This window comes from Macaca nemestrina, chromosome 2, assembly GCF_043159975.1.
Source record: "Macaca nemestrina isolate mMacNem1 chromosome 2, mMacNem.hap1, whole genome shotgun sequence".
In the NCBI taxonomy this organism is placed as follows: Eukaryota; Metazoa; Chordata; class Mammalia; order Primates; family Cercopithecidae; genus Macaca; species Macaca nemestrina.
The window spans coordinates 173,400,524-173,419,781 of NC_092126.1; the positions used below are offsets into that span (position 1 = coordinate 173,400,524).

Sequence of the window (19,258 nt, forward strand, 5' to 3'; positions counted from 1 at the left end):
AAAAACATCAAATTCAACGTGACTGAAAATTTTTTTCTTCAAACGCCCATACAATATTTACCAAAATGGCAGTATGTTGAGCCCTAAAGTAAGACTGAATTTTTTTTTTTTTTCCTTTTGAGACGGAGTCTCGCTCTGTCGCCCAGGCTGGAGAGCAGTGGCACAATCTCGGCTCACTGCAACCCCCGCCTCCCGGGTTCACGCCATTCTCCTGCCTCAGCCTCCCGAGTAGCTGGGACTATACGCGCCCGCCACTACGCCCGGCTAATATTTTGTATTCTTTAGTAGAGACGGGGTTTCACCGTGTTAGCCAGGATGGCCTCGATCTCCTGACCTCGTGATCCTCCCGTCTCGGCCTCCCGAAGTGCTGGGATTCCCGGCGTGAGCCACCGCGCCCGGCCAATGAAAATTTTTCAAAGCATTAAAATAATTTCCAAGCTTGTTCTTTGACTCGACAGGAGTTAAGATAGAAATCAACGTTTTAAAAATCTAAACAATACCAAAGTTTTATACATTAAGCATACATGCTAAGATAAACCATGAGTTAAAAAAATCACAAACAAAATTATAAATTAATTTGAACTGAATTTAATAAAAATATAATATGTGAAAACTTGTGGAAAACAGTGAAAAGTACGCTTAAAAATAACAGAATCAAATGCATAGATAAGAAAAGAAAATTATGAAACTAAATAATCTAAATTTCTGTCTTACGAATTAAAACGGTAATAGCAAATTAACTCAGCAAGTAAAATACAGGCATACCTTGTTTTAGCATACTTCACTTTATTGTACTTCACACATATGGCAATTTTTTAACAAATTGAAAGATTGTGTCAAGCAAGTTTATCATCTTGCCCCAGTTAAAATGTTATTATCAAAAAGACAAAAATAACAGAAGTTGGCAAGTATGTGGAGAAAGATAAACACCAATATACTGTTGGTAAAACTGTAAATTTGTACAACCATTATGAGAAACAGTATCAAACATCCTCAAAAAACTAAAAATAGATCTACCATATGATCTATCTATCTATTTATATAAAGGTATATATGTGTGTGTGCGCGTGTATATATATACACACATCCGAAAGAAATAAAATTAGTAAATCAAAGAGAGATCTGCACTATTCACAATAGCCAAGATAAGGGATCAACCTGAGTGTCCATCGGTGGGTAAACAGATGAAGAAAATGTGGTCCATTTACACAATGGAGTACTATTCATCCACAGAAAGGACAAAATCCTGTCATTCGTAGTCACGTAGATGGAACCGGAGGTCATTATGTTAAGTGAAATAAGCCAGGCACAGAAAGACAAATATCGTGTATCCTTGCTCACATGTGAGAGATAAAAAAGTTAATCTGATGGAGGCAGAGAGTAGAATAATGGTTGCCAGAGTCTAGAAATGGTGGCGGTGGGGTGGATGATGAAGAGAGGCTGGTTAGTAAGTACGAATGTGCAGTTAGATAGAAGGAATAAGTTGTAGTGTTCAATAGCACAGTAGGGTGACCACCTAGTAATCCATTGTATATTTCGAAGTAGCTAGAAGACAAGATTTGAAATCTCTTGAACACAAATCATAAATGTTTAAGGTGATGGATATCCTAAATACCCTGATTTGATCATTATATATTATATGCATGTATTAAAATATTACATGTGCCCCATAAATATGTACAGTTAGTTACTGTGTAACTGTCAAAAAGCCAACATTCCTCTCCTTGTGCTTCTCCATCAGAGCTCTTCAGTGACCAGATGCATTGCTAATGAGGAGTAATATTTTGAAAGGAATTTTTTTTTCTGAGGATTAGATTCCAATAGTGGGCTTAAACATTCAGTGTACCATGCTGTAAACATATGTGCTATCATCCAGGCTTTGTTGTTCCATTTATAGGGCATAGACAGAGTAGCACTAGCATAATTCTTAAGGACTCTAAAATTTTTAGAATGGTAAATGAGCATTAGCTTCCACTTAAAGTCACCAGCTACACTAGTCCCTAACAAGAAAGCCAGTCTGTCCTTTGATGCTTTGAACCTACACATTTACTTCTCCTCTCTAGCTATGACAGTCCTAGATGACCTCCTCTTTCAATAGAATGCTGTTTCACCTACGTTGAAAATCAAAGCTGATGGCAGTGGCACACAGCTGTAATTTCAGCTACTAAGGAGCCGGAGGCAGGAGGATTACTTGAACCCAGGAGTGCAAGACCATCTTGGACAACATAGTGAAAACTTATCTTTAAGAAAAAGGGGGAGAGAGGAGAGAGAGAAGGAGGAGGAGGAGGAGGAGGAAGGGGGAAGAGGGAAGAAGAAAGAAGAAAGGAGGAGGAAGAAAGGAGGATGACAGGAGGGGAGAGGGAAGGGGTAGGGAAGGAAGGGAGGGTGAGGGGAGGGAAGGGGAGAGGGAAAGGGTAGGAAGTGGAGAGGAGGGGAGGGGAGGGGAGGAGAGGGGAGAGGAGGGGAGAAGGGAATGCTGTTATTTAATGTATCCACCTGCCACCTTCATCAACTATTTTAGTTAGACCTTCTGGATAACTTGCTACTGCTTCTACATTTCTACATTAACACTTGCTACTTCCCCTGGTACTATTATGTTATTGAAATGGCTTCTTTTCTCAAACCTCAAGAGCCAACCTCTGATAGCTTCTAACTTCACTTCTGTAGCTTCCTCACTTCTCTCAGGCTTCATAGAGTTGAAGAGAGTTAAGGCTTTGCTCTGTACTAGGCGTCTGTTAAAGGAATGTTGTGGCTGCCTGGATCTTCTATCCAGACCATTCAAAATTCCTACATATCAACAATAAGACCTTTTGCTCTTGTATTATTTGTGTGTTCACTGGAGTAACACTTTTAATTTCCTTCAAGAACTTTTCCTTTCTAGTCACAACTTAGTTAACTGGAGCAAGTGGCCTAAATTTCAGCTGATCTAGGCTTTTGACCTGCCTTCCTCACTAAGCTTAATCATTTTCAGCTTTTGATTTAAAGTAAAAGATGTGGAACTCTTTTTTTTCACTTGAATGCTTACAGGACACTGTAGGGTTATTAACTGGCCTAATTTCAATATTGTGTCTCACGGAATAGGGAAACCTTAGGAGAATGGGAGAGACTTGGCAACAGTCAGTCAGTTTCATTGCCAGAACATAAACCTTTATTAAGTTTGCCATCTTATATGGGTGTAATTCACAGCAACCCTCCCCAAAATGGCAATATTAACATCAAAGATCTTTGGCCATAGATCACTGTAACAGACATAATTATTATGAAAATGCTTGAAATATTGCAATATTACTAAAATGTGACACAGAGAAATGGAGTATCTGCCGTTGGAAAAGTTATGCCAATAGACGTGCTTGTTGTGGGGTTCCCACAAGACCTTCGATTTGTAAAATATGAAATATATGTGACACAATAAAGTGCAATAAGATGAGGTATGGCTGTAATTTGTTCATTATTTATTAATTTATCAAGTATCTATTTTAATTTTATATGCCAGGACTAAGCATGAAATATTTGTACAACACAGTTTTTTTCTTTTTTTGTAATTTTAATACATGATCCATGAATATAATAAGGTGTGTGCGTGTGTGTGTGTGTGTGTGTGTGTGTGTGTGTGTGTGTGGAGGCAGGTACTGACCCTTTTGGTACTTTAATTGTTTTTACCCTCACTTTTGATTACTGCGAGAATATGTGTTCAGAAGCTAAAGGAACAAAACAGCTATGCTCGTTCAACTGAAGAACACAGAGTTCTTTAAGGCAAAATCACAGAGCTTGTTTGTCACATTCTCCCAAAAGACCTTTGGTAAAATTAACTGAATTACATTAATTCAAAATTGTAGTTTGATCTTAAAAATTAAAAATGGAAAAAATGTGTTTATGTTAATTGCATTAAAAGAAAACATAAGGTTATAAAAGGTAATATCTTACACATATATATATTTAAATTCTCTCCTCTACTACATCTGTAAATTCTAGAGGGTCAATATACTGTACAATTTTGTGTCCTTCTAAACATTGCATATAATAAGGATTTAGTAAATATGACATTTAAAATAAATATATATGTTTGTATATTATTTGAAAAAGGGTATTGTTATATGAAGTAACACAAATGTAAGCATTTTCTAAGATCATGAAAGTAACATTACAATAGTTTTATATTCTTTCTGTACAAAATATAATTGGAATATTAATTATTTTTAACAGCCAATTGTGTACTTACAGTAATAGAAAAAAGTTCGTATTTCAAAATCCACATTAAATATGGCCATTTCTTTGCTAATACGTACTCCCTCTTCAAAACATTTCACAGTTTGAAATTGGAATATGCTGAACCTTAATTTCAAATTCAGTATATTCCATATCCCAAAGTTTGTGTTAGTCTCTTTATTAAAATGTTTCAAAATTTGCAAATGTCAGCTGACTGAATGCTAAAGAGAATTGGAGGACAATTGAATTGTGTGCCATTGACTAAATGCACTTTGCATCAGAATCTGGTTTGAGTATCATTTAATTCGAAAAAGGCCCATTTTTAGGAAGCCAGAAGTTAAAATGCCGAGGAGAATAATAGTAAGTCAAACCAGGTTCCAAACTTAATGATTTTATTTACTTGTTCTTGTTATATTACAGGTACAAGAAATGAAGTGTTCTGATATAATCATATGACTATTGTGGGAGGCAAATTAATGGTCCACCAAAGATGTCCACATTATATTCTGTGGTACATGTGAAGATGTTGTGTTATATGGCAAGGTGGAATTAAGGTTTTAGATGAAATCAAGGCCTGTAATCAGGTGACTTTAAAATAAGAGTTTGCCTCATTTATCCAGCTGGGTCTAATATATTACAAAGGACCTTAAAAGATGGAAGAAAAGAGAAGAGTCAGTTTCAGAGAAATGAAATGTGAAAAAAGACTCGACCAAACATTTAGTTAAGAAAGGTCAGTTTGGATTTTGGTTCTGCCTACCGTATTCATGCTAGTCCAGTTATTATAAAGTAAAGATTCTGCCGGTACAGTTGCACATAGATGCAAGACCACTGTCGGAGAGTATGGAAAAATTTCCAGAAAAAGAACAGCTATGGACTGAACTGTGTCCCCCTGAGGTTCATATATCGATGCTCTAATTTTTACTGTGACTGTACTGGGAGGAAGGAAGGAATTCAGGTTGAATAAGGCCGTAAGAATGGGGTCCTCATAGGAATAGTCTCCGTATAAGAAGAGACACCAAGGAGCTCAGCCTCTCTCTCCACTGGGTGAGAACGCAGCTAGAAGGTGACTGTCTATAAGTCAGGAAAAGGACTCTCATCAGAACTAAACTATGCCTGCACTCTGACCTAAGATTTCTAGCCTCCAGGACTGTGAGGAAATAAATATCTATTGTTTAAGCTACCTAGTGTATGGTATTTTGTTATGGCAGCCTAAGCAGATCAATGCAGGAACATATTGAGTGAATGAGTACAATACAGGTCATAGAGTAAAATTCTTACGGATTTTCATTCTTGTATTTTATAACAGTAATGACTATTGTCCTCATAGTCTTTGAGGGTTTGACCATCCTCAGGCCTTAGTTTCTTCCATGCCAGCTCCTATAATTGAGGCTCAGTCCTCCCACTCCATAGAGATTTTTATGCTGTTCTTCATAACGTTCACCCTTAACTTCTCAATCTGCTTTACTGTCTGATTCATTTGACCTGCTCCTTGAAGTTGCTTCAAGCCTGAAGCTTGCGTGGTACTTTCCCTTTATTTCTTTTGGAATATGCATCACCATCACTGGCATGCCTTACACGGATCCAAAACTGACAGTGAGAACACAAAATAAATGGCAAATTAAAGCTCATAGCAGAATAAACAACAATCACTGCAACTCACACTCCAGTGTGTGCCACACTAAGCGGCTGAAGGTGTTTGTAATATGCACAGTTCACATTGACTGGCTGTGAATACAAAGAGATAGTTATAGAGAAGGTAAAGAAAAAGTGATTTATATATATATATATGTATATATACACACACACACATATATATACACATCTCAGTGATACATACAGTAATCAATTACTTTATATAGAGCTTTGTTAAGTGAAATTTGGGTATAGTACATAAAAGTTAGATTTTTTTCCTGTTGTTTATGGATTTCATTTACATTTCTTTTTGTCAGAAAGATTTTTTCAGAAAGTACAAGAAACTGAATACAACAAGAACTGTCTTACGTTAACACCCTATGAAAAGGAAAATATTGCTTGTGACTCAAATTGTATTTGTTTTCTTAATCCACTGGCTATCTCTGTTTATAGTTTTAAGTGGTTCACTAACATTCATATGTGAAGAAATACAGTGCATGGCAGGTGACAGGGTGTGGGGCAAGAAGAGGAGAGGACAAGGACCATGTCTTCTTTCTTTCGTCATTTATAATAGCCGTAAAAAAAAAAACCTCAGATTTTATCCATACAGGACAAGTATTGCCGAGGAATGCTGCGCTAACCTTTTGTTTTGTGTACTATTAATACTCGCCTTATTTTTGTCTCCTCGCTTCAGTTTTAATCTTATGAATGAACAGCTCTGTGTCTTTATTGTACAACAGCAATATTCAGAGAAGGAAGGGAATGTCTTCCCATTGTAGAAAGGCCAGGGGAGAAAATCTGTGAAGTGGACGGAGGAACAAAAAATCTGTGCTCTTCAGGCAGATACAAAGAAGACTTTCAGTATTAAGACTTCTGAATATCTTTTGTAATCATGATCTTGTTAATCACCCAATTCAAAGATCTTATTACATAATAAAAGATAGCTCCCACTGGTTCTTCGCTAAAGGATATTTAGCCAAACGTAGAAATCAAATTAGAAATTTGGTATCCTTAAATCTCTAGACTCCTTCCTATGTGTGATGAATATTTACAATTCGATTGTCATCTATACCTTTTGGCTAAGATCAAGTGCAGAATTCAATTGTCATCTCAAGAAGTGGCTGCATTGCAACTACTGGAGGTGTTTTGTTGTTTTTTCTGATGGAGCGAAATGGATGACATAAAGATGATAGGCAGTTTCATCATTATTTTATCCCAAAATGCTTAGTATCCTCACTCTTGGATATACTGACGCCCACTAAAGGAAATTCGAACACCTTGTTTTACCTTATCCAAACAGGGATATTGCTTTTTATTTACAGTTATCTCAGAATTTTGAGAAAGCAGCAATTAAGACAGCTCCTACTCTTAAGGGCTGGGCGCGGTTGCTAACGCTTGTAATCTCAGGACTTTGGGAGGCCGAGGTGGGTGGATCACGAGGTCAGGAGTTCGAGAACGGCCTGGCCAACATGGTGAAACCCCGTCTCTACTAAAAATACAAAAATCAGCTGGGCATAGTGGTGGGCACTTGTAATCTCAGCTACTCGGGAGGCTGAGGTGGGAGAATCGCTTGAACCCGGGAGGTGGAGTTTGCAGTGAGCAGAGATCGCACTATTGTACTCCAGCCTAAGTGACAGAGCTAGACTCTGTCACAGAAAAAAAACAAACAAAAATACTGATACTCTCATTAACCAACTGTCATATACTTTTTCAAGATCAATTACCAGGATTTCTGCATGCTGAGGTGTCTGAGAAGATGGTGGGCAGATAACTATAACATGAGACTCCTTACACACACACACTTTCCCACACACACACTCCTTTGCACTTCAATGTAAGCTGCTACTAAAACTCCCTTTTTTCCCCTAGCAGTGCCAATATAACAGTTTTGCTTTGCAATTGCAAGAAAACAGACTAGGAATAAACATTGGACTAGTGCAGGCCAGAATACAGAATATGAGATTTTAAAAGTCTTAGAGGGAGAAATATTCTTCTTCCTTAGGCAGTATCCGTGCAAGTGACTTCAAAGAGATACCCCTTAGTACATACCCCATGTTGACTTTGAGATTCCCTAATTTCTGGAAACCTGTAGACCCAAGGATGACTTCCTCATAAATATTGTTACCAATAAATTCTAATGAGATTTCTGTTTGCTTTGCCTGATTTTCTTCAGAAAGTAAAATAAATTTCCACTCTCTTCAATATGTGGTGATACTTGTTTCTTGGAAACTCTTTATACTACAAAATTCAAGCCTATGTTGAGATTTTGATAATTACCTACATGTGTATAACAAACCATGACTCACTTTTCTGAAGATATTTGCCAACACTATGTATAAGCAGAGAAAATAAACTAAAAATGTTCTTAACAAAAATAGATTCTTAAAAACTATGCACTAAAACTGTGCTAACTTTGTGTCATAAAAGTGTCCCTTAGATTGTCTGCCAGAGCCTAATCACACAGCCTTAGTAAGTTTAATTATTTGATAGAAATCCATAGTTACTATAAACAGTTAATTAGAAATGGAAGGCTTCTATAGTGTGATACTGTGATAGTAGAAAGAAGTAATAATTGAGAATGCAGAAGTGAACATAAGACATCCCAAAATATAAATTCCCAGAGTCATTTAATACATGGAGTTATCAATTAGGTTGTTTATTCATTCAAAAATATTTATTTAGCACCTGTAGAAATAGATACAATAATTGCTATCACCTAAATTGTGCTCACTCTAAGCCAGACACCTCTTAAGCTTTTCTTCTTTACTAACTTATTTACAGCCAGTGTAGAAAGTCAATATTACTGTTATACCCATTTTATAGAAACACAGAAAAGTTAAATGACTTGTCAAAGTCACACACCCAGAAATGACTGGAGCTGTCTGATCTGCCTCTAGAACCTATACTCATAAACACTACACTGTATTTGTTCTTGAAATCCAATTGACTTTCATAATAACTTGCTTTGGGCTATATAAATAATTTCAAAACAGAAATTTACTCAAATTGCTATTTGTCCTTTAAAATTGGTTTCCTACTGCTTCCATAATAATACATTATTAGCTGGGTACATGGCCACTCAGCTTGAGACTGCATTTTCTGTATTTTCTAGTCTTCTTTGTAGCTAGATGTCTTTCTAATGAAATGTGAGCAGGCATAACATTCCTACTTCACAAGATTAAAGGAAATATTTTTTTCTACATCCCTCTTGCCCTTTCCTACAGGTTTTCAAGTGTTGGTAGTGGCAACCCAGCTGCAACTATGTAGCCAATAGCAACATAAGAATCAAGACAGAAGTAAGTTGATTTTTATGTTGTATCTGAATTACTTCATGGAGCAGAACCATTTTACAACCTAGACCAATCATTTCTAGGATGTTATGTTGGACAGCAATACATTTTAATTTTACTTAAGCTATATGGTTGCTGTCTTTCTTAAGGCATCTTAATGTGTTTCTTATCTTATACAGAACTAATAATGCATTGTGCAATAGCTTGCAGTGAGCCGAGATCGCGCCACTGCACTCCAGCCTGGGTGACACAGCGAGACTCTGTCTCAAAAAAATAAAAATAAAAATAAAAAAATAAAAAAAAATAACATTGCATTATTGGAATAACTATATCATTTATCTTGAAGGCAACTATTTTTACAGACAGTGGCATTATGAAAGGGAAAATCATTTGGATAAGCCAGAAGAGACCTAGTCCTTAGGTCTATGTTGATTATGTTCTATCTCTAAATGTGTCTCATTATATATTGATGATGAAAGAAGGACCTGTGTCCTTTTTTTTTTTTTTGAAACAGAGTCTCGCTCTGTCACCCAGGCTGGAGTGCAGTGGCGCGATCTCGGCTCACTGCAACCTCCGCCTCCTGGGTTCAGGCCATTCTCCTGCCTCAGCCTCCCAAATAGCTGGGACTACAGGCGCCCGCCACCACACTTGGCTAGTTTTTTGTATTTTTAGTAGAGATGGGTTTCACCATGTAATCCAGGATGGTCTCGAACTCCTGACCTTGTGATCCACCCGCCTCAGCCTCCCAAAGTGTTGGGATTACAGGCGTGAGTCACCGCGCCCAGCTTTTTTTTTTTTTTTTTTCCCCTGGTCTCCTTTCTCTAAAGAGAAAGACAATAAAAGCAACAGGTATACTTTTATAAAAGTACAATACCAGAGAGAAGAAATTTTACAAGATGCTAAAGAGGAACGAGTCTAAAATTACGAGAAGAGAGGGAAATAAAAGAGAGCACGGTGATTTCCCAATATAGCCGATGCTTGAGGTAAACACTTAGGAATAAGTAGGAATTTCTTGTGCAGAAACTTTGGAGAAAGGTATTCTGGACATAAGGAACATCAGTTATAAAAGCAAAGAGACACAAATTAGCATGAGAAAATGACTAAGCAAAAATGTTTCCGTATTGTTGGAATATAAAATGGAAGAGTAACGAAAAGATGATATGGGAGAGTTGCTTAAGAGTGTGTGCTTTATACTGAGAGCAATGTGAGGGTCACTGAAATTTTTAAGATATGGGACATATGGTAATATGTATTTAATTAACATATACCATATATTCTGCTCTCTGCTTGATGTAAGAGATACAGAAAACTGAAACATGGTGTGTGTCCTCAATAAGCTCACAACTTACTGGGAAACCACTTAAAGAAACAGCAGCAATGCCTTGTGACAAGTGCGTGATCGGTGCTCTGAGGAAGGCAAATGCCTTGTGCTTGTGTTATGGAAGAACAGCAGGATGTGGGAAGTCATAAAGATGAGAAAGAAGGCGGCTCTTCTACAGAACTGCAAGTAGTTTAATAGCAATGCTGGCGGGTAGGAAACAGAGAGTGACAGAGAATAGACTGGAGACTAGTCAGGAACCATGCCAGGAAGGTCTTCATGCCATACTAAAGACACTGGATTTTATTCTGAAGCCAATCACAGAATACGAAAAGAAAAATTGAGGAGGTACAGCCAATAGAAGTGATGCATGAGGGAAAGAAAAGAGTATGAACATAATTTTGTGCCTCACTGAACCACTGGCATGATGGGGCCTTGAAATCGGGAATAAAAGTGACGGGATCAATTCAGGAGCAGAGAAAGAATGTGCTGTTGCAGTAGGTGTCCATTAAAGGGCCTGCCCTGTCCACAGCCCTCCATGAAGAAGGAGACCCATTTTCCTACACAACACCCTGTCCATAGCTGAGGTAACTGAGTTAAGGATCTGACCAAGGAATAGACAATTTGTAGTCGGGGCCTGACAGTAATGATGTGTCCTAGCATGAAAGAAGAGCCGGTGAGAAATATCCAGGTAATGAGGTAGTTAGCAGCGGGAACTGACTTTATAAAGTTGCAATGCAGAAGTTGAAACCTATGACAGACCGTGGTGAGCCATATACAAATCAAAGCGATGAGGAAGGTGATACGTAGAAAGAAGCAGAGACGTCCTGGAGAGACTGTAAGCTCTCGACAGAAATGGAGTGAGAAGCAGTCACCTGAGGTGCTTGCTGCTGATGGCATTCACTGTTCACGCCTTATAACAGACTCACTTTTCCTCGAGGGAGTGTTCGTGATTTTCTCTTGCTTGCAACCCAAAGAATCTGACTAAAAGAGTCACCAACCAGCTCTGTGCCTTTTCTCCCTCAACCTCTGCAGGGGGCTTTAAAAGTGAAGATCATAGTTGAAATTATTTTAGAAGCAATTTTTTTCGTTTCAGCAAATTTTTATATAACCGATCAATAAAACCTTTAGATTTACTATTAAGAAAGTCATGAGTGACAGTTTTTAGAATTACAGGAGTTGAGACAGGGTTGTCTACTGCCCCACTCAGTATAAAAAGAAAATGCACAGACCTTGCAGGAGGTAATAAAGTTAATCTCCCCTTTCCACACTCTTCTGCTCTCTCCTCTCCTGGGCAAGTGGCTGGAAAAATATGTCCAGGTGCTACCACTGCAGGGGAGAAATGGCTGTTGCCTTGCCCTGCCTGGTGACTCCAGGAGAGTGTGTAACCTCAGTGTTCCTTGTGCCCACTCTCAGATCCCCACAGAGGCATTTGGCAGCCTTAGTCAGTAGGTGGCAATGAGAAGGGGGCGGCAAGGCCAGACTGGGGCACCAGAGAGCAAGGATGGGCCTTAGAGAACCTGTTCCAGAAAAACATACATGGTGTGAGCTGGACCACCTATTTGCTGAGATTCCAAGAACCCAGCACATGTTTCTTTCCTCCATTGGACTCTACTTATAAAGCATAATGTAAAGGTAACCTTATGAAGAATTTCAAAATGGAAACTTCAAAGCATTAAATCCCAAATATGAGCCATATTTAGTTTGGAGTCCTATTTGACTGTATCGGTAGCACACCCATGAAACCAGACTTCAGTTGATGAAATCTCCATGGGGGGAGGGAGAAAATTTGTGATTAAAATAAGTATTTTATAAAATAAAACAAATTCCAATTTATTTTCCATCCAAGGGAATCTTATTTATAACTTATTGATGAAACAGAACAATTTGATATATTATTTTTCCCAAAAAGACTATTTATTTGCTAGATGGAGTTCCCAGGAAATTATCGCTCTTGCTAAAAAACAAAAACAGAGCAGGTACAGTAACAAAAGTTTCATAAAAGTCACATTGTAAAACAGTATTTAGAAATTCTCATAATATAGAAAGTCATTCTGAGAATTCGCCATCTCTATTAGTGACTCGGTGTTTAACTTTTCCATCTTTAAGAATTTGTTCTTCACCCGTACAAGATAAAAAACTGTGATTTCCAAGCTGTTGTAACCATGTCCTATTGGCCAAATTCCCACTAGAATGTATTAAAAGGAGAAACCTGTCAATGGAGATGTAGCTTGGGACTGTGGGCCATGAATCTGAAACATGGACAGACTTGGAGAAGTAGTTTCACAATTTGTACTTATTTCTTATCAAGCAGCTATTTCTTTCCTGCAAGCAGCAAAAAAACAGCCTTCGTTGTTGTTGTTGTTCTGTTTTCTAAAGGAAGGGAGAGAGTTCCCAGATTCTAAGCAATATGCTTATATTTCTAATCATGCAGAAAAATCTTGGAAAGGGCGGTTGTTAAACCAACCAGCTGTTTTGTTTCGGAGGCCTTCAGAAAAATGCAGTGTTATTCATAAGAACACTATTCACTGAAGTTGCAGCAATGGCTCGCACAAAGCTTCTGGTTAACAGAAGAGAGACAGAGGAAAGAATTCAAGTATGAGAAGGTAAGGGTAACTTCAAAATCACAGAAGTACATGGGAGCAACCCAGTGGCCAAAGAGGACAAGAGACCACATAGTGAGCTTTTGACACCCTTAGAGTGGCTCAGGAGTTCTTTATTATTCGAGCAAAAAAATAAAAACATGATTTTCCCCTGGCAATGATTAGTACACGCCATTGACCAAGAAGGAGCTCTTGAGATTACAATGTGCTATGTCTTGGTTCTCACAGTTTTCTTTCCTCTAATGAATAGCCAGTATAATGATTTGTGGTGCTATCCTAAAAAGTCATACCATAATCCCCATAAATGATGTTCAAGACAGCACTAGCTTGTTGTCACCTCTCTCTGTACTCTCTTTTGTTAGCTGCAGGAAGACCTTCAAATATGGAGATTTGCAATGTAAAGGAAAAAATAGACTGGAGTTTATTATTCAGCTGGGATGTTGCCCATATGTCCACGTGTGGTAATAGTGTTCTCTCTTTCTATATGTGTTCTCAAAATGGATAAGTAAACGCCACAGCCCTGAGTTAGTATGGGGTATACTGATGCCCTCTTAATGTTTAATTGCAGGGGAAGCATTCCCTGGAAAATAGCCAGGGTATCTTGTGAACTGAACAATTTTCGTTTAGTGCTGACTCTGCCTAGTTGACACTGAAGTGCTATGATCTTATTCACTGCTCCATACTCAAAAGCTGTGTGCAATTTTCTGCTCTGCCTGGTAAGGATGATTTAGCCATTGTCCTGTTTAGGTGATAGCTAATTTAATCACTCATGATGTTAATGCAATGTAATACATATGGTAATATTCATGGCACCCTGCTTAGGGAGCCTTTGGGTTATTTAGTGTCAGCCCATTTCACTGGCCTAGACAGAGCTCAGGAAGGTTCATTCTCTTCCCAAAAGCATTTTGCACTCATTAATTTTTGCAATGTTTTGAGTGTGAGGCAGATTATATTCAGCTGCAATAGCAGCGCTATACGTATTAGTATTTTCTAGCACATTTCTATGTATATAGCTCTTTTTGACATTATTTGACAAATAAAGGATACAGTTACCTGCTGGGCATCAAGCTCATGTTGTCTCAAGCCTACATCGGTTTAAGTTCTTATGTTACTTCCCTGCTGCACTGGGGATTCCAATGCTCAGCAAACACCTCTTTCCTTGGTACAGTTGGAAGCATAACCGTTATCCCATCTTGCTATTGGAAATGATTATAGTCACCCAGACATGAACTCTGATCACAGCATTGCCTACTTTAAATACAGTCCCTAGGAAAAGTGTGGTTTATCTGAAGTGGTGAGTGGGGTTACAAGCGGGGGGTTAGCTGGATTGTCGATACAATCATGAACTCTACGATATTATACCTAGAAGTCACTCATTCAGTTCATATATATTAAATGGAGAGAGGGAGGGAGGAAGAGAAAGAGAGAAAGAGAGGGAGGGAGGAGAGAGAGAGAGAGAGAGAGGGAGAGAGACAGAGTAGATACCTAAGGGTCAAGGAGGGTAAGTGTTTTGCCAAAATCATGCAACTCAATAGTTTCAGAAATGAAAGTAAACCAGATTCCCACAATTTCTTGTCCCATCACCCCCCATTCCCTCCAGAGACAGTTTGACAAAGCCGTGACTGAGTTTTGCAGAAACTTTAGATTCCAGGACCAATGTCCTGATACTCTTAGGCAATGCTGCCATTCATTCTGCCACAAATCATCTGACCAGTAAATACTGAGCACTCTTAAAGTGTCAGACACTGAGCTTAAGACACAGGAAACCAGATATAAAAGCCATATTGAGCCCCTCTGTTCAGACATATCCCTATGTTAGGCCATTTCTCTGGCAACCAAGGTGGCATCTGAAGTGTTACTCCTGAACAAATCTCTGTTGTTGAGCAGAATTCGATGGTACAGGGTAAAAACAGTTTTCAGTGAGTCTGAAACATGAACATATAACTCAATTAATTTAGAATATTATCTACAAAATATGTAAGTATTGTCAGGGCTCAGAACATGCTACCCCGATTATGGCACCTTGGAGTAACCTCAGTTACTCTCTGAATTTTTCCTGCCTTTCTTCCCTGAAACAAGGTTGTAAAAAAATTCTCTGACCTATCTCCTTTGAAAGTAGGTTATACAACCCTCATTCCAAAAGGATTCCGTGTATACCCAGAGGCCAAGAAGAATCTGAAAAAAGAATCTGGATGCGTTCCTCCAGTTTATTACCATAAGAACACACATAGCCTTTTGTCCTCCAATCATACTTCTTCAGGACTGTCCATAAAAAATACACAGCTTTCCCTGGGTCTTTGCATTTTTATTTCTGAAGACTCGGGTCATGTATAATTTCCATGAAATAAATTTGCCATGCTTTTCTTTTTTTAATCTGCCATCGCCGTAGGGTAGAAGCATGAACCTTGAGATGGGTGAGGAAAAGATACTACTTTTTCCCCCTATAGTATGCACATGGGATGACAACATAAACAAATAGTTTTAAATAAACAATAAAATGAAAATAGAGTATCTTTTTACTAGCTGTAAACAGTGGAAATAAGTGCGTTTAGTAGATATGTAGGAATAGAAGAAAAGCACAATGGAAGTGGCATATTGGAATTAATCATTTTTTCTCTAATTTATTGGAATTGCTTCCTACGGGAGATGAGATTTCAAGACTTGTTTGAGTGATGAAGAAAAGGGAACTTGTCTGGGAGAATCAGAAGTTTTGTGAAAGAAAGCAATTTGCCCAAGGTCATGTAACTAGCCAGTGTCAGAGTAAGGAATTAAACACGTTGAAAAGAAATGAATGTTTCTGTATCGAGTCTCTTTATAAGAGCGCCTTCAAGTTGATGTCAAGAATTTTCTCCAGGAGGTAGAAAAGAATTACAGTGACTTTCATGAAATAATACATCGTGTCTCAGAGAAAAGACACTCAGTTTTTCAGCTGAGAAACCTGGGTTCTGAGGGCAGATCTGAACCTACTTTCCACATTATCCACAAAATGCTTTCCAAATCTCTGTCAAACCTAGAGCAAGACTAACTACCCCTCTGCAGAAGATAAAAACTTGCTTTGTTCAACCTTTTATCTAAGGAGTATAATCCTCATTTTCCTCTTGAAAATAAGAGTAATAAATGAATGCAAACATTCACAGCCGATTTCTGTCAAGAATCTCTCCCAACCAATTAACCTGAGTACGAATGGAGCAAAGCAAGCAGCTTAGCTGATCACAGAAATGCCAAGTCAGAGAGAAATGTCTTTCAATTAGTCATATCATCCGAACCTGCAATTTTACTTGCCTTAGGATCAAATTCCATCCATTTCCTGAACACCCTCTCTCCCAGTCCCTGGCCATTCTCTTATTTGCTTGTTTTTCTCCATAGCAAATATCCCTATCAGAATTTTTATATTTTTTCCCACTCTCTTCCCCCACTGGAGTGAAAGCTCTGTGAAGCCCTAAGTTTTTGCTGTAACCATAGTACCTAGAATTGGATATAGCACAATGATAACATCTAATAAATATTTATTAAACAAATACATATCTAACAAACAATAAAATCTTCTAATTTTTTTCATTTTTTAAATGGCAATGAAAATTTCTAAAAGCACACAATTACTGAATCAAAATTGAGAGTAAACAAATATTTTCCATGACACTATGCTTTACCATTAGTGTGGGTGAGAGTTACTAAATATTACATGCTACATATTGTAAATACTATCTTCTGATAAGTGTGAATCGTAGAATTCAACCTGAAGAATATACATGATATACATGGACACTTCACTTGAGACACCAAAGATTCAGAAAACATGTATTGAGACTCACTGATAGAAGTTACTTAAAACAATCCATTTTTTATTTATTTTTAGTTTCTAGTTTTTAAAATGTTAAGATATTTAATTGAAAAATAAAAATTGTGTATATTTAAGGTACATAAGGTGATTTTATATTTGTCTACATTATATACTGATTACTGCAGTCAAATTAATCAACACATCAATCACCACCCATAGTTACCCCTTGAGTGTGTGTGTGGGGGGGGGGTGGGGTGAGGACACAGTATCTCTCTTATAAATTTAAAGGAAATAATGGAATATCATTACCTATAGTATAGTATTTCACTACACTATACATTAGATCCACAGAACTTAATTATCTTACAGTTGAAAGTTCATACCCTTTGATTAACCTCTCCTCACTCACCCACCCCCAGCTCCTGGCAACCACTATTCTGTTCTGCTTCTATAAGTTCAACTTAGATTCCACATAAGTAAATTCTGTTTCACAGTGTCTAGATAATTTCACTCTTTTAAGAATTGCTGATGGAAGTCACTTAAAACACTTCACTTTTTAAAAATGTTCAGTTTTAAAAATATACATAAAAATATCCAGATGCGAAATAATATAATTCCTTAGAAGACATTATTCCAAGAATGGCCATAGACCTTAGAGTCAGCTAGTCTTGGGATTTGGATCTTAGATCTGCTGCTCATTGAGCCCATGACCTTGGCTAACTTATCCATGCAAAGATTACATTTCTCTCTCAGTAAACTGGATAAAATAATATCCACCTTGTAGTAATTTTGTAAATATTATACATTTTATCAGTATTATATTTAAATATTATTTATATATTAATGTATCAAAAGAATTATTTTCATAAATAATGTAAAGTCTGAGGCATTGCAAACCATTAACAGATGCATATTCTTGCCCAGGCTATCCTGCACATCCCATCTACTTCTCTCAAAGTCTTTTGGCACTCAAACCCCACTGCCCAAATGTTAATTGCATTGGTATGTTTACAGTATTGATAGAATCTGACTTTTTCCCAAGTTTTAGTGAAAATGAATCTTGGAAGAGAGGAATTAACTTACTCAACTAATCAATTGTGGATCATGCAGCATTTTATCTCTGTGTTTCCAGATTTTCCCAGTGTCTCGGGTGTGCTTTAGTGATTTGTGTGCATGCTCTATTTCTCCTACAAGATCATGTGTGCCTTCAGGGCAGGATGTGAGTGCTTTCATCATTGTATGCCCTGAAGAATCTCAGTGCCCTTCACATTGTTAGTACTTGAAAGGTTTGTTTAATGACTAAAAATGAATTTGATGAGAATCTCACAGGCATATTTCACATGTTTGCCACATATAATGTGTACATTTAATTGATACACAGAAGCACAATTTTAATGGTAAAAATTTTTAAGCTTTTTAAAAACTTTATGAGTATAACACTGTACATCATTCTGTAAATCAATTTTGAGTGCAAATACAAGTTTTGGTTATCTATATTGGTGGCTTATTGCTAATGAGGTTACTAACATCTTAGAGTTATTGAATATTTTTGTTTCCTATTCTATGAATGAGAATTTATAATCTTAAGCTTTTTGTTTGTTGAAATGTTTATTTAAAGGAAATCTGTACATATTCTGGAAACAACGATTTTATCTTATTATACATACTGAAAACTCAGTAGCTCATCATCTCATTTTAAAGTGATTTTAAAGAGGTTTTTTAATTTTAGTGCTGCCAAATTTGACAATTTTTAATTCACATTTATCTTTTAACACATACATCCAAACTTGACCAGAGATCTTAAAAACAGTCACCTATATTTTCCTTAACATGTAAAAGCTGTACTTTTACATTTGGACTTTATTCCACCCAGATAGATTTTTTTTTTTCTTTTTTCTGGTGTAGTGTGAAATAGAAATAGGTTTGCTAACGCCTGTTAGGTAACTTACTTTCCAGTTTTTGAGCAGTCTACCTTTTCCCCATGGATTTACATTGCCAATTCTGAGATATATGAAATATCTATCCATGTACATAGCCCTATTCTGGTGTGTATGTATGTTTAGGTGTGTACCTGTGTGCGTTTGTGCCTATTCCTGTGATAATTCCATTTCCTTAGTTACTGCAGACTGGCTTTAAATACTGACATCTGGCATGTGGTAAGATGACCTCCTCATGACTGTTCTGGTTTGTATTGCCTCTTCTCAGTGTATGGTACCTACTAATTTTTGAAAATTCAACCATATATGAAAGTATATTTACAGTTTTACTTAATTTTTTATTCAATCATTTCTAGACATTTGTATTAAAATGTTTCTAATGCATCTTTATTACATTTTTCTTAGATCACTTTGCTCTGACTAGCAGGACAGGTAACATGATTTGTGGGATCCAACATAAATTGAAATTCTTGGGCTCCTTGATCAAAAAG

General features: G+C 37.3%; 2 long non-coding RNA genes across 5 annotated transcripts in view; one reads left to right on the forward strand and one right to left on the reverse strand.

The window, feature by feature from the left end:
- LOC105477567 (uncharacterized) overlaps positions 1-19,258 on the forward strand; it is a 577,843-nt gene that overhangs the window by 352,548 nt on the left and 206,037 nt on the right. For 3 of the 4 annotated variants that reach the window (XR_011620372.1, XR_011620369.1, XR_011620371.1), the window contains 2 exons: positions 9,063-9,134; positions 12,881-13,052. The exons of the other annotated variant lie outside the window; for it this stretch is intronic. This is a non-coding gene — a long non-coding RNA (uncharacterized lncRNA). The remainder of the gene's footprint in view (positions 1-9,062; positions 9,135-12,880; positions 13,053-19,258) is intronic. 4 annotated transcript variants of the gene reach the window in all.
- LOC105477570 (uncharacterized) overlaps positions 1-19,258 on the reverse strand; it is a 140,868-nt gene that overhangs the window by 35,917 nt on the left and 85,693 nt on the right. The gene's annotated exons all lie outside the window — the stretch shown is intronic.